Genomic DNA, 22,274 nt, shown 5'->3' on the forward strand with positions numbered 1-22,274 from the left:
AGAGAAGACAGATGATGGATGCCATTACTTAAGTCTTGCTAGCTACACTCTTAGCAAAGAAGAGAAGGAAATCATGTTTGAATGCCTAGCAAGCATCAAGGTATAATATGAATTCTCCTCGAATATAAAGGGTATAATAAATGTGCCAGAGAAGAAATTCCTAAACTTAAAGTATCATAACTGCCATGTGCTCATGACGCAATTGCTTCCAGTTGCATTAAGAGGAATTCTACCTCCAAATGTACGTCTAGCCACCGTGAAGCTATGTACATTCCTTGATTGTTTGATTTTTTATCTGCTCCCTCCAGTTCATCATTCTATATCACTAGTCTTCTATCTAGTTCACTAGTTCCTACCAAAGCATAGTCGCATACAGTACAAGGCCATGTCACTCAACGCTGGTATCCCTCTTGTACTCCATCAATGGCTTCATGCCTATCACACCATGTCATCGCCCCTCGGTCTCTCCGTGAGACCCATCCGTTCACTCCTCAAATATGCTCTGATATTCATTTGCTCCTTTTTAATTTGATTTTCAATTTATTTATGAACTAAATCTTTGGGAAATGACCATCCCATCTTCCATTCAGTACATGTGTGTTTGGTTGGGTGGCCAACCCCTGACCTGGTTCTTTTTTTAATTTAACACTTTTTGAAAACTAATTTTAAATCTAACACAGTCGTTTTTTTAAACTAACACTTTTGGTCGCGCCTATTGCCCTGGCGCGGCCAAATGCCTGTGTCGCGCCATGCATGGTGGCGCGACAAAGGGCTGACATGGCGGCAATCGGAATCGCTGACCGCTGACGGGGCAGGGCCTGCCGCGCCATCGACCTTGGCGCAGCAGTGACGCGCCTTGATCCGTGGCGCGACAGAGACGAATAAAACCCCATGGCCAGTCCCGCCTGCCCGAGCAGCAAGCCCGCCTGGCCGCCGCGCCCATCACCCGCCCAGCGGTACCTGGATGGTTTAATCGGAACGCGTTGCGCCGATAGTGGGAGTTATTCTAAGTATTGCTTGACGTAAAATCAATAGTGGATTTGTTTCTGTCTTTTGTTGAATTAGTTTCATGACCAAATAGAGAATTTGATAAGGCAATGATTTTTTTCCGTCTTTTATAATACTGTTAACCACCATGTTAACTAATCGATTACAAAAATTGGATCGGATTGAAACAAATATTTTTTAAGGGAACTTATTTCTTGGGCTTTTTGGCCCCATATTGTAGGATCGACGGCGACGCGACCATAGACCCCGGCTTCCTCGACCCCTTGCCAAGACGTCGGCCACGGCGTCGAGATACGGTGGGACTATCGGTTCCCGAACTAGTTGCTACTTAATCTCACCGGTAGTGTTGCCGCGACGCATAGAAATGAATATGAAGCAAATAAATAAAGTCCGTGCGCAAGTTGAGAAGCTGCCACATAACATTTTCATTGGTTTGACATAAGTTTGACATAACATAACCAAATAACCCCATAAGTTTCGGACGCCAATATTCGTTTGACCTAATAAACTAAGACCTAGGAGTGTAAGGATCCCTCGGATGCCTCTGTCTCTTTGGATTTGTTGGCAACACATTGAGAGTGTAGCCAACGTCGGTATGGTCGGGTCGACGATGCGTACGACTCATACCCTACAAGTATATGATACGCACGATTACTTATAATTCTTTATGATCATTAGTTCATGGACCATATGTATTTAAAGAAACTACCTTTGTTAGTACCTGTGAGGCTCCTTGGGTACCAAGCGGGGCACCACCTAGCTGAGACATGCCGATCTCGTCCTGTGGCCAATCGTCCCACTGGTCGTGCTGTCTGCGAAAGCCCGGCGGGTCGTCATCGTCGTCGTCATTGTCGTCGTCGTCGTCCTCGGTTGCAGGGTCCTTCCCAGCGCTATGAGGTGGTGGTGTATGCACCACGAAAGTGGCACCTGTCATTGGCTGAGAAGAGTCGACTGGTGTCCTCAAAGAGGCTGAAGCCATGCCACCCAACCACGTCGGGAGTGGCGGGTCCTCATAAGGAGTGTTCATGCAGCTCAGCTTCTGAGCTAGCTTCCTGCAGCTCTTCTTCACCTTCTGCATAAATAGACGTTAAAGTTAGTACATTTCCCGAACGCATGTACACCAAAGAAACAGTTTCAGAACAGACAAGTTTATGTTTACCTCCACAAAAGCCGCGAGAACGCCTGGCACCTGCCCTCTAGACTCGTGATGCCAAAACGCTACTTCATTGGACAACCTTGACAATTGTGTCGCCTAGGTATAGAAACATGGTTGGATAGTTTTAGTACACATACTTAATACCAAAAGGATAATAAATTGTACCATTCAAGTATCTTACCACGTATCTTTGAAGCGGGGCTCTCTGTAGCTGTGTGTCCTCCCTAGTGGTAACGTCATACACATCTACGATGACATCTTCCTCTGAGTCCTCGTCAATCGCCTCCTCAGTGTACGGGGGCTTGATATGTGTCCTCGTAGACCTATGAAGCCACCGTAGGTACTCGTTGAAGGTGTGCTGGTCGTATGGAGGACCCGCATGGACCGAATGTCATACCCTATTCTGCCACAAATAGATGTGCGCGCTGTGTGTCATGCACCAATCCTTGGTCTTGTACCTCTTCCTATGGTCATACCTGCAACAAAACGATGTTAGTTGTACCACACACACCTCTGAATTGTAGCTTTGTTATTAATCGATAATACACCCATGCAATCCTTGGTTGGTGGAGTAAAGCGGTGGTGGACAGCCTGTCATTCTTCCAAACTGTCTGCAGACCCTGATGGGCAAGTGAATCTCGACCACATGAAAGAAAATAAGAGGGACGTCGCAGCGATACTCGTCTGACTCGTCCCTAGTGACAGGACTGAGATAGTACTAGAGCTTCGGAGCATCCTAAGGACACCAATGCACCTGAAATTTCGTAATTGAGTTAGGTTGTGATATAGTGTACATCGAACAAGACACAGGTATGATAGTAAAGAGAGCGTAACCTGGTGCTATGTCAGGATGTCGAGACCGTCCGTGTACTCCCTGTACTTGCGCCTCACATTTCCTCTAACTAACTCTAATTTCGTCTAGATAAACAGAGCTGTAGGGAGTGTATCCTGCCCGTTCTATTACTGCATTGAACACAATAATGAATTAGCCATTAATAAACTCATCATATGTAACCATATCAAAGAATATAATGAACCGAAGTACTTACCGGTAAACTAGTACTAAGTGGCCTCCCAATGGGCCATCGTTCCCAACACCAAACCTAGAGTAGGTACGAGCAATGTCCAAGGTTCGCATACCCTGAGGTGCGATGACAGGCAATGCATAGCTGTCGATACATCCATGCTAGGAATGTGCTGCCCCAGCTATACGCCGCTATGTTCTCCCACGGCTAACGTAGTATGTCAAGGAAGATCCAACTAATAGTGTTGGCCGAGGCGTCTAGGAAGAGGAAAGCACCAAGAAAGTGCTAGAGCCACACTCGAGCGAACCTGTCGATCTGAGCCTCCTCAGCCTGTGGGTCCAAGTAATCAAAGCGCTTCGTGATCCAGGACGACGAAACACTGAAAGTTTTCCTAAAATTTACTAAAGAAAATGAGACCCGATGGCTGTAGGAAAGCAATACAAGTATTAAATATGCTTCAATTTCTCACTTATTTTTCTTGAAAGCCTCATCGTCCGGTGGAAGAAAGCCAGTAAACTGAGCCACCAGCTCTCTCCAGTGATCGTTGTCAACTATCCCAGTCACTGGAAGTCCCCCCCAACCGAAGGCCAAAAATAGCCTTCACGTCCTGCATGGTCAATGTCATCCCGCCACAAGGTAGGTGGAACATGTGGGTCTCAGGCCTCCACCTGTTATAAGAATAGAACAACTGTTAGTTGCCCCAAATTTGTTACAAGAAAGTTTACGTATAAAGAATGCACTCGCACCTGTCTACAGCTGTAGTAAGTAGTGCTGGGTCAAGGGGCGGAAGACCGTGATTGACAACATGGACAAGCTCAAGGAAACCGGCACGCCGTATGTACGGCGCATAACGCTCGTCCCACTGGTGTGCCCTGGTGTGCGTGTGGGGCCTCAAAGTAGGCAAGGCCACCTCTGCGTCATTGTCCCTCAAGATGTGTGCTTGGTGCTGGCCGTCGTACTCCACCTCAAGAATGGGGTACAACGGGTGCTACGTGGGACGGTCCATCCTGTTATAAATTAATAAACAAAGCGTTAGAGTATTCAAATTAACAAAATGCAAATTAACATTATGTAGCATTGCAAAATTTGAACTTCTTGTTATGCAATATGAAAGCACATGTATATATTCAAAGTAAAATTAACAGGCATATCACGCACTAGTAACATAAACAACTTCACTAGAAATATAAGCATTTGACAAAACTTCATGAAGTCGTCAAAATCGACGTATCACACACTAGTAAGTACCGACATTTGTAAACTAGTATCTATACCCAAAATCCCTAACTAAATAACTAACTATAAACTAAATAATAAATACCTAATCAATCCCTAAACTCAAAATCCTAACCTCAAACCTCAAAACTACCTACGTAGATCACAAACAAATTCACTAACCTAACTATCCTAAATCACTAACTATCCTAAATCAATAACAATCATAAAACCCTAACTATCATATATTACTAATTATCCTAAATCACTAATTATCCTAAAACAATAATAATCAAAATAACATGAAATCGAGAGGGAGGTACCTTAGGAGCGGGCGGCCTTGACGCGCTGGCGTTCGTGGCGCGGCCGGCGCGGGCGCTGCGCGGTGGGAGTGGCTGGGCGGGGCCGCAAGTGGGCGCTGGCGGCGGTGATGCGGGCAGGGGCGCTGCGCGGCGGCGGGTGGGTGGGCAGGGGTGCGTGTGGGTGGGGGGCTCGCTCGCGATATTTATTTGGCCCCACCGCGCCATGCTCCGTGGCGCGGTACTGCCGCACCAAGATCAGTGGCGCGGCAAATCCTGCCCCATCAGCGGTCAGCAATTCCGGTCGCCGCCACGTTAGCTCTCTGCCGTGCCACCATTCATGGCGTGGCATAGGCATGTGGCCGCGCCAGGGCAATATGCGTGGCCAAAAGTGTTAGTTTTTTTTAAAAAAAACCGGCCGTGTTAGATTTAAAATTAGTTTTCAAAAAGTGTTAAAATTAAAAAAAATTCTCTAGAGTCAAGTTAGACTTGTTTGGTTAGCTATAGATGGGCTGAAGCTCGGCTTTGGGAGCCAACTGTACCCTCGTAGCCAGGCCAGGAGGGGCCAGGAAAGAACGCAATTGTTGCTTGTTCTCCTGGAGCCAGGCTTGGACAGGCGCGAGTCCTGTGACCGTCACCTCCCTCTGCGTGTCTTCTGTCCACATCTATCTCCCATCCCTCTGGTGCCCTTTGGCAGGCGGTGGGCCATGGACGTCCTCGCTCATCTCTGCTTCTTGCAGCGGTCACTCGCAATCCCAATCCCTGCTGCCATGTCAGCACACGGTGGCAGTAGCATGAGCATATACGCCTCCACCCTGAACTAGAGCTCGCTCCCGCCGCTGCCCAGTCCTTGCCACCGCCTGTCCTACTCCGTGGTCCACTGCCGCGTGTTCACCTCCACCACGACCGCCCACCCAAGTCCTCGGGGCCTAAGAAGCGGGGCAAGACGGAGATCCAGGAGACGATGCTCACGCCCCGGTTCTACACCATCGACTTTGACGAGATGGAGCACCTCTTCAACACCGAGATCAACAAGCAGCTCAACCAGGCAGAGTTCGACACGCTGCTGCAGGAGTTCAATGCGCTGCTGCAGTAGTCCAGGCAACCCTCACTGATGATCTAGGAGCTAGCCTTGAACCAGGCAGCCTCGCCAAACTGGACGTCGTTGCGGGTGAGCAGCTCGGGGATGGAAGATGCAGCAGAGCGCGCCGACCATGCCCCAGCGAGGAGTGGATGACCTACAGCTCATGGTGAGGTAGCTCGGGGGCTTGCCGGAGAAGGGGCCAAGGTACTTGATGTGGATAGCCCGGCGGTGTCCTAGTCCTAGCCTTCACGACTTGACGAGGTGTCGTGTTGGACTCAATGACGCCGGGCTCCTTGAGATCCCTTGTTCTGCTCTCTGCATGGTGCTGAGCAAGAAGGTGGTGGAGGTGTCACTCGTCGCCCACCTCACTATGAGAAGCATAGCAGCTTGGGGAAGGGAAAAAGAGAAGCAGGGGAAGAACAGCAGGCCGGGAATATAGTTCAGATGAGTGCTTTAGATCGATAGGAATATTTGATACAATTTGTTCATGGTTTTCTTTCTCTCCTCTCCTAATACTTTTACTTCCTAGAAGCTACGTCCTCCAGGATGGGCTAGCATAGTGAGCGTTGGGCCATCTGTGCCTCTTGGGCTAGGGCGTGGGCGAGGTAGAAGTCGAGCCCGGTGCAGTAGTCGGGGCCTTGATCCGTGCCCTGATCGGGGTGCCCAACCAAACCATGGTTGGTGGGCCCCCATCGTACAATGCCATATAAAAAAGGTGGGGGCCTGGGGCACTCAACATGAGGTTCACCCGAGCCGCCAGACACCCCACCGACAACCCTAATCTAATCTAGAGAGGGGGCGCTACCAGCGATGGGAAGTCCATTGCCTTCGCCATCGCCACTGGACCACGCTTCCACCGAGATCTTCACTGCCTCTCCTTCCCTGACTTCTAGGCCACCATGGCTTCATCCTCCACCAAGCCTGATGGTCAGCTACCTCAATACTCATCTCCCTCTCTTTAGTTTTCTCTCTACTTCATGTTCTAGTTCTTGATCTAGGTTGTATTTTTCTCGATTAGAAATGTTTTCACCCACTAGATCTACTCCTAGTGATCCTAAGGGTTTAATAGTGGTATCAGTTGCCTACACTAGCGTGTAGATCTAGATCGGGGTAGCAAGTAGAAGGAGATGAATCGATTGAATCGAGCAGAATCCACCTAACCCTAACCCTAGAAGAAGGGGACGAAAACAAAAGGCAAAGGGGTTCCTACCTGGGGACCGCTCGCTCTATCTCCACAATTGGTCGTCGCATGGATGCTGCGTGGGGAGTCAATACGAGCCACCGAGGGATGAGGTCTCGCCACCATACGGTCTCTGCCTTGGGTTCAGGAGAAAAGGGCACCACCGTGGTGCCGCTCGACGGTGCCGTGTGTAGCTCTAGCCGCACGCGTGCGCCGGTGAGGGGTGCCATGGCGACGCTGCCTTCTCCTGTGTCAAAGGGAGAGAGAGCTGCCACCGCTGTGTAGAGAGAGAAGGGGAGGAGAGAAATGGAGTTAGGGTTCGGGGGAGCGACGCGGTGTGCCGTTTTTGTTCGGCCGATACACACGGAGCACCGTCGGCTCGACATCAATGAACATGATTGCTCGGGTCGGCTTAGGTCTAGGCGGGCGAGCAAATTCCCAACCCAGGCACAGGTTGTAGCCTGGGCATGGGGGAGCGTGGGTGCACACCACTCGAATGCGGCCGTGGGCTAGTTTCCCTGTACTGTGCCGTATAAACTGTAACATTTGTGAATTAGTTTTATTTTTTTAGAAGCACCTTTTGTTTTATTTGATGAATTTCAGTCAAAGTATGAGTTTAAATCTCTGATAAAATTTGCACCAACGTGTTAGATTTTTCCAGAGAGTAGATGAGGACTATGAAATGCTTCAGAATAATGTTATTTTAAGATTATTTTCATGTTTCCGCTGCTATGTTCATGTTTTATCCTCTAATTAAATTGGAACCAAAGAAAAAATTTAATAAGAGAAGTAGTCATATATGTTTAAGTTAAATTATGATATTATTATTTTTCTGACCAACGTTGATGATAACAATATTATAAATTCATGAGTTTTTCCTTACATTAATTCTTTTTCTGCCCAACGGTGATAATGTAGAAGAATGTTGTATTTATGATATTGCTATTTTCTAACCAAAGCTGATGATAGCAATATTATAAAATTTTATTTGTGAGTTTTATGTATTAATTCTACTTCTGCCCAACGGTGATATAGAATTAGTGTAGAAGAATATTGTATATTTTTAATATTGACCAACATTAAATTAAGGCATGCAATTATATGTTAAATGTTTCTCATTTTCTCTGATGTTGTTTTTAGGATACAACCCAATGACGTTCAGTGGGACACAGAGAGATTAGTGCTAGATCATTGTCTGATAGCGCAAGTGCTATCTCAACTTCTCAAGCTTCTCTCACCATGTGTTATAATTGCTCCCATTGAGAGTACCCGGTGAGGGAAGCCAATGAGACCGATGTAGCTTTCACTAATCAGGCAGCGTGACCACGCTGAAGTGAGAATAAAGTACGATCTTGATCATGCGAAGTGGGATAGTTCAAACCGCATATGTTTGATCATGATTAAGGGCACCGTTGAGGATCCAATAAGGGGATCAATCCCAGAATGTACCACTGCCACTGAGTATCTCAAGAAGGTGCAGAGTCAGTTTACTAGCTCTTCAAAGGCTTATGCAAGCACTCTCATTAAGAAGTTAGTTAATGAGAAATACTCTAGTGAAAGATTAGAGAGCACATATTGAAGATGAGTAACACGACATCTAAGCTCAAGCCAATGGACTTGGGGCTCAAGGACTGAGTTTCTAATTCATTTGATTTTTGCTTCTTTGCCCAAAGAGTATGAGACCTTTGTTGTGAACTACAACTTATAGCCAGATAAATGGGACATTGAGAAGCTCATTGCAATGTGTGTGCAACAAGAGGAGAGGCTTAAGAGCTCACATGGTGACTCAGCCAACCATGTTAAGAAAAATAAAAGGAAGAACTTTTATAACAAGAAAGACAAACCACAAGGGAAACCTCAGTGGGACAATAGCTCTTCCTCTAAGTCACAAGGAAAGGCCCCCTCAGAATGATCACCATTAGAAATCCAATGTTCAAGTGGACAAGGACACCTACAAATGGTGTAAGAAGACTAGGACACTATTAGAAGAATTGTCCAGATTTCTTGAAGCACTTGATGAGAAAAGGTGATGACATTATTGCATTCGTAGATGAGTCCTTGTATTTAAGTTATGTAAAATCTACTTGGTGGATTGATTTTGGTGCAACAATTCATGTTGTAAATTTCTTACAGGGATTCCATACGAGGAGAACCCTGCAAAGAGGAGAAAGACACATTAAGGTGGCAAATGGAGTCAAAGCTGAAGTAGAAGTCATTGGAGAACTCCCATTAGAATTAAATGATGGCTTTGTACTTAAGCTTACAGATGTCCTTTATGTACTCTCTTTGCGTAGAAACCTAATAAGTGTCTCACGTTTAGACGATGATGGATATGATTGCCATTTTGGTAATGGCCAATGTAAGATTACATTTAATAATAAGTGTGTTGGTCTTGCCTTCCGATAAGATAAGCTTTATTTGTTATCACTTTGTGAGAATGTGAATGCTATGAGCACTGAGAATGCGATTGCCTCCTTGTCTATGAATGCAAGAAACAAGCAAAAGAGAGTTCATGATGTATCTTTGAAATTATGGCACTATCATTTAGGCCATATTTCGAGAGAGAGAATAGAATGATTGATTAAGAAATTAATTCTTCTGCCATTACAATTTTCAGATTTAGAACAATACATTGATTGCATAAAAAGAAAGTATGTTAAGAAAATAAAGAAAGATGCCAAACTGAAGCATAGGAATTTTAGAAATAATTCACATAGATATCTAGTGGTCCTTTTCCTGTGAAAAGTGTGGATGGTTATGATTCATTTGTAACATTTACAGATGATTATTCTCGTTATGGCTATATTTATCCAATTAAGGAAAGATCAGAAAGCATTAGATAAATTTAAGATATTTAAGGCTGAAGTAGTAAATCAGCACCATTTAAGGATTAAGATAGTAAGATCCAACCATGGGGGGAGTACTATGGTCGACATACCTCATATGGCCAAGTTTCTGGACCTTTTGTAAAGTTCTTATAGGAAAATAGCATAGCTGCCCAATACTCTACACCGGGTGAGCCTCAGTAGAATGGAGTAGCTGAAAGACTGCAATCGTCCTTAATGGATATGGTGAGAAGTATGATAAGTTACTCAATTTTACCGATAAGTTTATAGATGGAAGCGTTAAAAACCACCATTCATATTCTCAATCGAGTACCAAGCAAGTCAGTGACCAAAACACCATATGAATTAGTGGACATGTAGGAAACCCTCACTTAACCACTTACGTGTGTGGGGCTATCCAACTAAGGCCAAAGTATTTAACCTAAACATTAGGAAGCTAGACTCTAAGACATTCAGTTGCTATTTCATTGGCTATCCAGATAAATCAAAAGGCTATCAGTTTCTACTGTCCTGATAGACATACGAAGTTTATAGAAACAAGACACGCTATGTTCTTAGAGGATGATATGGTCAGGAGGACATTGGTAGCGCGAGAAATTAACCTTGAGGAGAAGTGGGTATACGTTCCCACTCCAATGGGTTCAGGAGCTATTTTTCTCGCTACCTGTTGTTGCTGCACTAACCGTACAAGACACTATAGTGACAACACCTATTGTTAGTTCTTCCATGGCAACAATAAATGAATATGAGGAACATATCCTTCAGGATCCTATAGAACCTGTTGTCGCACATGAGAAAGAGCAACAACAACGCCATATAGAACAAGAGCCAACTAATGAGGCCCCCAGGAGGTCTCAAAGAGCCAGAAAACCAGCCATTCCTGATGATTACGAAGTCCTATGAATGCGAAGAATTTCAAATGGAGGGTGATCCCACCTTATTTGAAGAAGCCATGAGAAGCGCTCACTCATCAAAGTGGCTTGAAGCCATGTAAGATGAAATGAGATCAATGAGCTCCAACTGGTGTTTGGGACTTACAAAGTATTCCTAAAGGAGTCCAAGACAGTAGGCTATAAATGGGTCTACAAAACTAAATATGACTCCAAAGGGAATGTGGAAAGATTTAAAGCGTGTCTTGTGACGAAAGGTTTTACGTAAAGAGAAGGAATAGATTATAGTGAGACATTTTCTCTAGTCTTATGCAATTGTTCTTTTAGAATCATAATGGCGTTAGTGGCGCATTACGATTTAGAATTACATCAGATGGATGTAAAGACGGCATTCCTTAATGGGGATTTAGATGAAAATGTCCACATGGCATAACCAAAAGGTTTTGTCATTAAAGGAAAAGAACGTATGGGATGCCGCCTGAAGAAATTCATTTATGGCTTAAAACAAGCCTCTAGACAGTGGTATTTAAAGTTTGATGGAACGATAAGAAAGTTTGGGTTTAAAGAGAATGTAGAGGACAATTGCGTTTATACAGAGTTCAAGAATGGGAAATTCATTTTCCTAATCCTGTATGTAGATGACATCTTACGTCGCTAGTAGTGATGTTAATGTACTACTAGAGACGAAAAAGTTTTTGTCCTCAAATTTTGACATGAAGGATCTCGGTGAAGCTTCGTTTGTTTTAGGAATAGAGATTCACCGAGATAGAAGAATATGGGTTTTAGGATTATCGCAAAAGGCATACTTAGAAAAGGTTCTAAAGAATATAGTATGCATGCGTCTAAGCCTTCACCTGCTCCTATAGTCAAGGGCGATAGTTTTGGGGAATTCCAATACCCCAAGAACCAATATGAGATTGATCGAATCAAAGCAGTTCCATAATTTTCAGCTGTCGAAAGCTTGCAGTATGCTCAAGTATGTACACGCCCTGACTTAGCTTTTGTTACTAGGATGCCTGGCAGATATCAGAGTAATCTAGGAATAGAACACTGGAGAATGATAAATAAAGCTTTGCGTTATTTGCAAGTCACAAAAGGTCTCATGCTAACGTACAGAAGATCTGATTCCCTCCATATAGAGGGGTATTCAGATTCAGATTTTGTGGGAGATGTAGATGATAGAAAATTCACATCAGGCTATGTATTTACTCTCGTAGGGGGTGCCATATCATGGAAAAGCTCCAAGCAAACCGTCACTACATTGTCTACGATGTATGTCGAGTTTGTAGCTTGTTATGAGGCCATCAGGCACGTGAACTAGCTAAAGAAATTTATGCCCGGGTTGAAAGTTGACGACATCTATAGACCACTCAAGTTATACCGCGACAATGAACCTAGCAGTAACTTATGCTCACAACAATAGGTCAAGCAATGCTGCCAAACACATTGACATAAAGTTCTATGTTGTGAAAGACAAAGTCTGGGATCATGCTATTAGTCTTGAGCATGTAAGCACAGATAAGATGCTTGCGGATCCGCTTACAAAAAGCTTATCACCCATTGTGTTCAGAGTATACTTAGCGGGCATGGGTTTACGGGAAATTCTATGATTCCTAGGACAATAAGGGCCTAGTTGAGAATCTATTTCAAAATAGAGAGGATCTGTTGTAGCTGTTAGTCTAATGGTACTAACTATTGTGACAAGGCACACTCTATGCACTAATATGTGATGGAATGGGAAAAGATAAAGTATTTTAAGTTCAAGTTTAAAAGTGAGATCAAGGGGGAGAATATTAGGTTGATCTCCTCCCGACTCGGTCCAACGACTGGAGTCGGGGCCTTGATCCGCGCTCTGATCGGGGGCGCCCAACCGAGCCATGGTTAGTGGGCCCCCATTGATACTTATTATTTATTTATTTATCATTTGACTTACACCTTCCATAACATGAGAGTGATTTTATCATAAGTATATATATTTGTCAATATCTCTTTGCCAACAATCCCATAGCTCCCCCCCGTGGATAAAATATAAATAACGATACTCGGTATACTCTTGGGTGAAATGCTACAATGATATATTATCTGTGCGCTTGCGGATACGTTACTTTAAGATATATAATTTTCTCTGAGTTTACAAGTGTCATTAATAATTATCAACCACGCATTTCTAGCATCATGCTAGGGATGACAACTTAGTAAAGAGTAATGCTAAGAAATGTCAACAACCATCATCTTCCTAAAGCAGTGCGACACACGTATAAATTCACTAGTCGGTTGACAAAACACCGACAACTATTTTCTATCTGAAAATCCAAAAATATAGACTACGTAGCATATATAGCTTCTCTGTTGGTGTACTTGTCTTAGGGTGTCATCTAGATCCCTAAGGTTATTATGAGATGCCATCTAGATCAAAATGGGACCTAGCTTGCTCCATGTTGTGATGTTGCGTGCCATGATGGATTCCTTGGCTTAATTCTTGACCAATAGGTCCCTCTCACACTCCTTTGGCTTAGAGAAAAGTCAATGACGCATATGTCTGAGGGATGCAAAGCGGATCAGATATGGAGTGATATTAGATTTGTTTTAATGTTTTTATTCAGATTCGAATTGTATCAGCTAGGTCGGATAGGATACGAATGAATATCGATATTATAAATATGCTGATTTGAGTATTGAAATATTCAGGACTCGGATACGGCCGGATATGAACTCTTCTAAACTGATACAGTCAGAAGATATCCGTACCATTTGCACCTCGTACTCAAGTTAGTGCAGGATGAGAACACGGAAAGGCGTAGATATGAATTTGAGAGTGGCATATGACGTCAAGACATGGAGCAACATCAGGGCTTGTTTGCACCTTGATGACACATGTAATAAGTTTGAAGACCCAAAAATAGTATTTTTATCACGGTCAGGACGAGACCCATGACAAATCTAAAGATATGAAAATAGGGCTAGTGGAAATTAAGGTTATGCTTACCGCTCCTCGTACGGGCAATGAGAGCCACTACAACATTTTTTCTATGATTTTTCTGAGAGTCAAAGTATTTTTCATGACCCAAATAGTAATTCTAGTTTTTTTATAATTACTTTTAGTCATGAAATTAATTAATTCTGAAGAATAGAAAACCATAACCCTAACTTCTACTGACTTTGAACCCCTTGTATATACATACATGCCGGCGTTCCTCTCGTAACACAAATGGCACTAGCCGAGGAATGGTCTAGGAGACCTATACTTGTCCAAACGGGTGAGGGCCGCCAGGCCAGCACGGGCTAGACCAAAAAAATACAGCCTAGGCCCAGAGCGGCACGCCAGGCCTCGTGCTCGTGCCAGGCCCGGTCCGGCATCATGCTCATGGTGTCTCTGCACAAACCACTTAGGAGATAGCTTCATAAGAGGTACTTGCACGAATCTGAGCACTCAAAACAATCCCCAAATCCCTAGAACTCAAAAACCCTCTGAGGCTTACTTTGGTAGCAGAGGGTAATTAACCCAGGGCACAGAACCCCCCAGCGGAATTTTCTTGGACTAGTTCGATCCCCTTCCACCTCCAGGGAAGAAATCCACGTTGGGGGGAGTTTCCCTGCTGCTGTTTGGCAGTGCTATCATGAACGTTTCATTCCTTGATGCTGTGGATGTGGAACGACCAATATTCAGAAGCTGTATGCACAAGCCTTATCCCATGGAATCCTCCAAGGAGCAGAACAACTTCACTGAATTCCCAGGGTACCAATACTCAGATAAAAACAATATTCAAGAAGTTTTTGGTGCGTTCTTGTCATTACTTAGTAACACATGATGAAAAAAATCAGAAACAATGTCTAGAAAAAATAAAAGAAAAACAAAGAACAAATATAAAAAGTAAAATGATATAGAAAGTCACCACTGATCAATGTCAGAACCACAAAATCATGAAAAATCTCTGGAAGTCTCTCTCCATACAAATACAAGATATTTCAAACCTAAAAGCAAATCTACCTAATGCAAATGTATAATCTAAAATCCAGAGCCAAGTAGTAGCATTCATATAGGTGCTTATGCAGCCTTACATCCAATAGATAACATCATCATGGCTGATCCATGAACATCTACAATTCTCTCTTGTGTGAGATCTTTGCACATGTATATAAAAGATGAAAATGTGCAAAAACCGCTACGAAAAGTGCATATTTCACTTATCTGAAATCATGCATTACTTCCTCCAAGCCATCTGCAAGTATAACACAAAAAAGAGAGCAAAGAAGGTTAATTATGAACACAATGTCCAACTAGGATGATAGAATAATTAAAAATTAATTATTAAATTAACCTAAAAATAGATATTAGATAGGTTTTGTTGTGCAAGATGTAGCATTGCTGCTCTTGTGCGAACAAACCATTGCAAAGTCTGGGGACATATATTGAAAAATGTATTTTTCTTCAGAAGGAAGAACTCTGAAAAAAACACAAAATTCAGGTTAGGTCAAGGAACTAATTATGCAATTTTGATTAGATAAAAAAATATCCCTTTGTAAATAACTTTCTGAGCAGTGTGTGAATTTCAGCACAAACGCTTTGTAAATAACTTTAACTCTGCGAAAACCATTTATGCAGACATTGCACGTGTGGAGCTCCCAAAGATCTTACCGCCATCTTATAGGGGCATCAGTATCTGCTATTTTTATTATGTTAGGACCACATTATTTGGAAGACCAGTTGTATTTGAAATACCACATTATTATGTTAGGACCACATTATCTTGAGCTCACTCACCTCTCTATCACAAGATAAAAAAGCTGAGGCATACTGCACATATAGCAAGATCTGTACTACAGAGAGAGAGAGATCTATGAGCAAACCTAGCAAAATGGACAGACGTAGCAAAATTCCAACATCATAACATGAATAAACAAAACATCACCAAGTATACAAATTTATCCTTCATAAAAAACATACCATGGCTACTTGAACGATAAAATTGTCATAGCTAAGGTAACAGTAGTACCAAGAATCACAGCACCAAGCAATCTGATAGACTCGATAAATTTGTTAATACAGGGCGATAGCATGCATGCAGCCAATAGTATACAAGAATATAGGTAAATAAGAAACTTTCAAACCTTTGAGTTTGTGCATCTCAATGGTCGAGCAGGCACAGTATACATGAGGCCCCATTCAATAATAACAAAACAGAGCAGTACTTTGTATTAAAGCTGCAAGTTTGGTGGGTGGATGGAAGTTAACCGAAAAATAGCAAACCCCATATATCATATCATGGAAGAGCTTCTACACTCGATGGAAGAAACAACTGAAGGAAGCACATTATTATATGAACTGAGAGGAGATATCTCACCAACAGCTAGATGTAATGATAAAGCTACATCATCACACTACCATTCCACCATCTACTGATCGTTCAGGAAACATGTGGAGACAATGCAGTAACATGAATAAATGAACTGAATTAACCATAAGGTCCAGATCAAAAATCTATCAGGTCAGGGGATGGCAGCAGGACATTCACATGCAATGGTCAAAATTTGCAGCGCCGATAGTTGTATGTCAAGTACTCAAGTAAGTATCTCGTATAACTAGAAGCAATTCCAAAGACCCCAGCCTAATCTGTTCCAACTAATGATGACCAAAAGTGCATTTTGACCACCTGGCCATCGTTGTGCAACAGCAAAAAGATATTCAAAATAAGTCTACACTAATATGTAATATCTAAATGATAATGGAAGGCACTGCTGCTACCTAATATAAGCTCTAATCTAGTGTTTGCATCGGGGCAAGCGATGTCCACAGGAATTTGAGGTCGCCACCGGTCTGCTGGCTACAAACCAGACCTCTGGACACATGATGGTGCACTAATGCCACTGATACAATCTAACTAAAGCACTTTTAAAACGAGCATCATCTAGATCGGGTAAAAAAAGTTCCTTATACAAGCAGGAAAACAACCCAAACAATGAAGGTAATAGTTCTGATAGGCAAAACAATAATTGGAAAAACATTCAGAAACTGTGCTAAATGCTGAATGAACCTGAATCAGAAACACTCTTGAATTCAAGTGCCTCTAATCATGCATTGCTTCCACCAAGAGCACTGCAAGTAAGCACAAGGAAAAACTCAGTTAACAGAAGGATCACTCAGTTAACAACACATGTCATTCAAGATCATTCAGTTAACAGCAAAATGTCTTGTACAGGCAAAACATGAAGTTTTTACTTAATGTTAATCCAAACTTGCAAACCATTGTCCAAACTGATAAACAAGAGTTCCTTCATTTATCAGATGAACAAATTGAGCCATAAAACATATAACTACATACATGCAAGGGTTCAAAGAAGAAAGAACACTGTAAGAACCCAACCATTGTCCTTTTTCACAATAAAGTTCTGTTATGTTGATAAAATATAAAATTTCCTCACTGATAAATCTTTTTTCTTTGCTAAGTAACTCTGGGGACCAAAAATTTCTAATACTAAGCTTTGGTCCAAAGGTTCTCCAAGCTGGCGGTATTCATAAAGTCTTCAGAGAATACTTTGTAGTTGAGAAAGATGAGAAACTACTGAAGGCTTTCTAGTGCTATCTTTCAACCATGGCTGGTCCAATAGCTGATCCAAGTAATGTAGGACTATAGGAGTATTACCAAGAAACAAGCAGAGCAGCATGCGCACGTGGCAGAGAATAGAGCCGGGCACTCACCTCTCCTTTCCCTCGTTGTTCCTGCGATGCCTTGCCTGTCGTCCCCAATTGCTACTCCAACTCCGAGATCTACTAGAAGCAATGGAGATGAGGGTCAAACCCTAGCGGATCGAGAAACTACTGCAACTGAAGCAGATGAGGTGCACCGACCTTTGAGACGGATGGCAATGGCGATGGAGATGGCGACGATGGACGAGGAGCGAGGCGGCGGTGGTGGATGAGCGAGGTGGCGGCGGTGGAGGAGCGCCCGAGCGACCCCCGCGTCGCATGCACGAGAGCGAAACTGAGCGACAGCTAGGTGGAGGGATGTCGGGGCGGTAGACGGATGCCGGGGTGGCGGTGGCCTCGGCGCCTCTCGACTGCAGCTGCGCGAGCGCGACCGGTCGGGGAAATGCTCCCGTTGTCCTGGCTCGCGGATTTCTTCCGCGTGGAAAATGAAGGGAAGCGGGCTTCTGTCCTGACGTGGATCGGCTTCCAAAGAGCGCCGCAGATTGGCCTAGGGAAAATTGGCACGTGCTTTCTTGGCCCGGGGAAAGCGCGGGGAATCCCTGCTGCCAAAGTAGCCCTGAAGGAGAAGAGAGGGGAGAAAGGGAAGGATAAAACCAAATTCAAATCATCTCAGTACAAAGACTCAGATATTAGAGAATATGATTGCTTTATTTTCAAGATCTACCAGGTGTAGTTCTTTACAGAGGACACCTACAGAAACCACAAACACAGATAGAGTATCAATCTCCAAAACTGTGGATCTCAGTAGCAAAAAACTAGGATACTAGAGAATGTGGAACCGAGAAAATGACAACCGGAGAGATGGTTGGTTGGGATAGTCGCCTATCTGGCTATTTTATTTATATAGCTATTACACATTTTTAACATGCCCTTAGATATTTTAGTTGAACCACTTAACACAGGGGCAAAAATGTTCCAACTAAGATCAAGCATCTGATGGCCATGGGCTTTTCACGACTTTGCTTCTCCTCGACACAAGCTTCGTGGTGATGCCACGTGCCTCCTACTAGAACTTCAACCAGGATTTTGAGACCTAAACCTGAGAAACCGTCCTGCCGGTGGTTTTGAGGCCCAAACCATCAAACCGTCTAGAGAAACGTATCCGCTACGCCTCCTCCACGATCTCGACACGTGTCACCGACATCCTTGACCGTCCCGATCACCAAGTCATCATGTGCCTACGCTTGACTTGGTCAACATGGTCTACTCCTCCCCATGTGATCTTACTCGTTGATGTCCCAAGTGTCAGCCACCATGGTCAGTCTTCCGGCCATTTTGATTCTTCGGTCCAAGCTTCACATCCGTCCTTCACCGCTCCCAGTCCATCTACTCGTGTCTACTTGACCTTCACCATGCACATCGACCGTCTCTATACTCCACACCTGCACACTAATACAACCAAGAAATATGTTGCACACACACTCACGCAATGGTTATTCTCCAAACTCAACCAGAACTGATCTTCTTCGACAATCATTCGTCACAAACTCGACACACAAGAGCACAAATGAACCTTGTGTTCGCATGGATTTAGACCATGCCTATGTGTCAGTTATGTCATTGTCACGTGGGCCATGAGTTGTGAGGCCTAGTGACAGCGGCACAAATGCAAGTGTGTCCCACCAAAGTCGATCCCCAGAGACAACGATCTAGAACCGGGCTGACAACACAATTGCATCTCGCGTGCTTCTTGGCCTGGACTACGAAGTACGAACCAACCCGATGGCACACGTCCTATTCTATTTATATATACGCCTCGCGCGTCACGAGACCGCTTTGTTATTATCTTTTTCATTTTTGTATCTACTGGGAAGATCACTTTGTGATCCATCCTACCATTATCCTACGTTGGAATTTTGAAATTGGGGCAAGTTCATTTCGCTCTCATCCATAGTCGTTGTTCGCAAGCCTAAAGGAATCTTCTCAACGGAAGCGGTGGAATCAGCAGATAAGAAAACCAGCAGAGAGCGGAGAGCACGCAGGCAGCACCGGCCATGGCATCACCAACAAGGAGGGTCGGCACCAGCAACTCGAAGATCCCAGAGTTCCTGGTGGGCCCCGCCGGCCGGCCGATGCCGGCCGTGGGGCTCGGCACGGCATCGTTCCCGTTCGTGGAGGAAGACGTCAGGGCCGCCGTCCTCGCGGCACTGGAGCTCGGATACCGCCACCTCGATACCGCTTCGCTTTACCGCACCGAGCGTGCCGTCGGCGACGCCGTGGCCGAGGCGGCACGGCGCGGGATCGTGGCGTCCAGGGAGGAGGTGTTCGTGACGACCAAGATGTGGTGCTCGCAGTCCCACCCGGATCTCGTGCTACCTTCCCTCAAGGAGAGCTTGCAGTAAGAGTTTGTTGAGCTTAAATTTTTTTTGCTGCTTCTTTTTATTTGCTTTCAAATAGTAGGATTAACTGACTCTCTGCGGTTGAAATTTCGGCTCTTGAAAGGAAGAGTAGCAATTTGATCTGGAACTTAGAAACTAGATTCTTCAATTTCAGTCTGCCAATTTTGCAGTAGCTGCAAGTACCAAACACATTAAAATCCGTGTCTTTTGGTGGCATATGCTAGATTCTGTATCTCTTCATCTGTAGGAACCTTCAAATGGATTATGTTGATTTGTACCTGGTTCATTTTCCGGTGGCTGCAAAGCCCGGCAAGCCTCATTTCCCTATTAAAAGGGAGGACATCATGCCCATCGACCTAAGCGGTGTATGGCGTGCAAGTGGAGGAATGTCATCGGCTTGGCCTTGCTAGAATGATTGGTGTCAGCAATTTCACGACAAAGAAGCTTCAAGAGCTACTGGCCATTGCTGAAATCCCGCCAGCAGTAAATCAGGTCTGTGCAGATCATATGAGTCAGTGATGGCAATGGCAGTAAGCCAGTAACCTTCGATTATTGTGAGTCTTTGCTTTCAGGTTGTCGTAGTCCTTTTCTTAATGATTGATAAGCATGATATACTCCACATATAAGGCCCTCTTTGGAACGCGTGACATTTTCACGTCTCATGCGTTTTACTTGTGAAAAATGAACTTATTCATATAAAATTCCTATACAATTCCTATGCTCCGAAGAACCATAAAGACAGAACTGGATATTTTACTATATTTATTTTTCTCAAACATGCAGGATAGCTCTTTTCTTTCATCAAAGAAGAAAGAGTGTCCATATGGATATTAGAACATTAGAACTTGAAGGCGTTTTAATATTCATATAAATAGCGTTGGAATATAAGTGAATTGTCCACATTTCTCCATCAGCTTAAGCTTTTGGGTTGAATTGGTCGGTACATGCAACTTAATATGGTATCAAAGCCAAAGGACTCGAGTTCGAATTCTGGTTAGCATAATTAAATTAAATAATTGATGCTCGCTCCTATTACACGTCTGAGGCCTGAGGGAGCCTACACATGAGGGGGAGTGTTGGAATATAAGTGAATTGCTCACCTTTCTCCATTAGCTTAAGCTTTTGGGTTGAATTGGTCGATGCATGCAACTTAATAAATAGTTATTCGAGAAAAAAGGGATTTTAGGGAATAATCGTTTCTGAAACAACTTTGTATATGGTTATCCTCAAGTATACTTACACCATACACTGACATGTGAGATAACCTTGTGCAGGTTGAAATGAATCCAATTTGGCAGCAGAAAAGGTTAACTGAGTTCTGCAAAGATAAGGCTATTCATTTGACTGCCTATTCTCCCCTAGGAGGACAAAAAAGCATGTACTAAGGCCAATCCAGTACTTCAGTCTGAGGTTCTGCAAGAGGTTGCAAAGGCTAGAGGAAAGTCAGTGGCTCAGGTACCAACAATACGTCTCAATGTGTCTACCGTAAAGTTTAGCAGTTGTTCAAAATTCTTGTCACAATTCAATATCTTAAAGGCTTTTGAAGTGTAACTACAGAGTTTATATTAGCACCTTTAGCTTAATGTCTGAGTAGGTATGTGCAGTTTGTATTCTTCAGAAAGGTTTTTGCAGTTTGCCAAAGAGCATGATGCGCTCAAATTAGTGAACTGTTTTTTATCCAAGTGTAAAAGCACTAAGTGATGAATCCTTTTGCACAGCATGGAAAAACCATATGATATATGATAAAATATGAGTTAAAAACTGTCAATGTGTCGGGTCTTCTAAACTTTTTGTGTGATGTTAACACTTATCAGCATAATGACCTCCCATTCTCCTGTAGATTTCGCTGAGATGGATCTACGAGCAAGGTGCTAGCATGGTTGTCAAGAGTGTGAAAAGGGATAGACTCAAGGAGAACATGGAAATCTTTGATTGGGAACTGACCAATGAAGACCGGCGTAAGATTAGTCAGATATCGCAACGCAAGACGGTCACAGTGTCGGGGGTCCTTAGCCCAGATGGCATCTCGAGCGTGGATCTTGCTGAGCTTGATATTGTTGAAATGTAGCAGAAATCTCCATCTATCTAGTTGCATGGGCTAAAAATTTGGTGATTTGAGTCGCTTTGATACCGCCATCTTGAATCAAGAATACAAGATTTGCTTTGATACCACCATCTTGAATCAAGAATAAAAAGTAGAGTGTGGTCTTTATACTTGTCATGAGGTATCATTCGAGCCTCAAACTCTCAAAATGTACTTTTACGTCCCTGAACGTGTCTTGGAACGTTATAGTCCATAAATTTTTGAAATGCTATTTCTAGATCATGTACTTGTCTTAGGGTGTCATCTAGATCCCTAAAGTTCTTACGAGATGCCATCTAGATCAAAACCGGACCCAACTTGCTCCATGTTGCAATGTTGCATGCCATGATGGACTCCCTTGGCTTAGTTCTTGACCACTAGGTCCCTCTCACACTTCTTTGGCTTGGAGAAAGTCAATGACACATACGTCGAGGGATGCAAAC

The 22,274-nt window shown here is 43.6% G+C and overlaps 1 pseudogene; it reads left to right on the forward strand.

Annotated features, from left to right (window-relative positions):
- Positions 1–19,224: 19,224 nt before the first annotated feature.
- On the forward strand, positions 19,225–22,057 carry LOC136497168 (deoxymugineic acid synthase 1-D-like; annotated as a pseudogene).
- The last annotated feature ends 217 nt before the right edge of the window (positions 22,058–22,274 follow it).

Source organism: Miscanthus floridulus, chromosome 12 (assembly GCF_019320115.1).
Source record: "Miscanthus floridulus cultivar M001 chromosome 12, ASM1932011v1, whole genome shotgun sequence".
Classification (NCBI taxonomy): Eukaryota; Viridiplantae; Streptophyta; class Magnoliopsida; order Poales; family Poaceae; genus Miscanthus; species Miscanthus floridulus.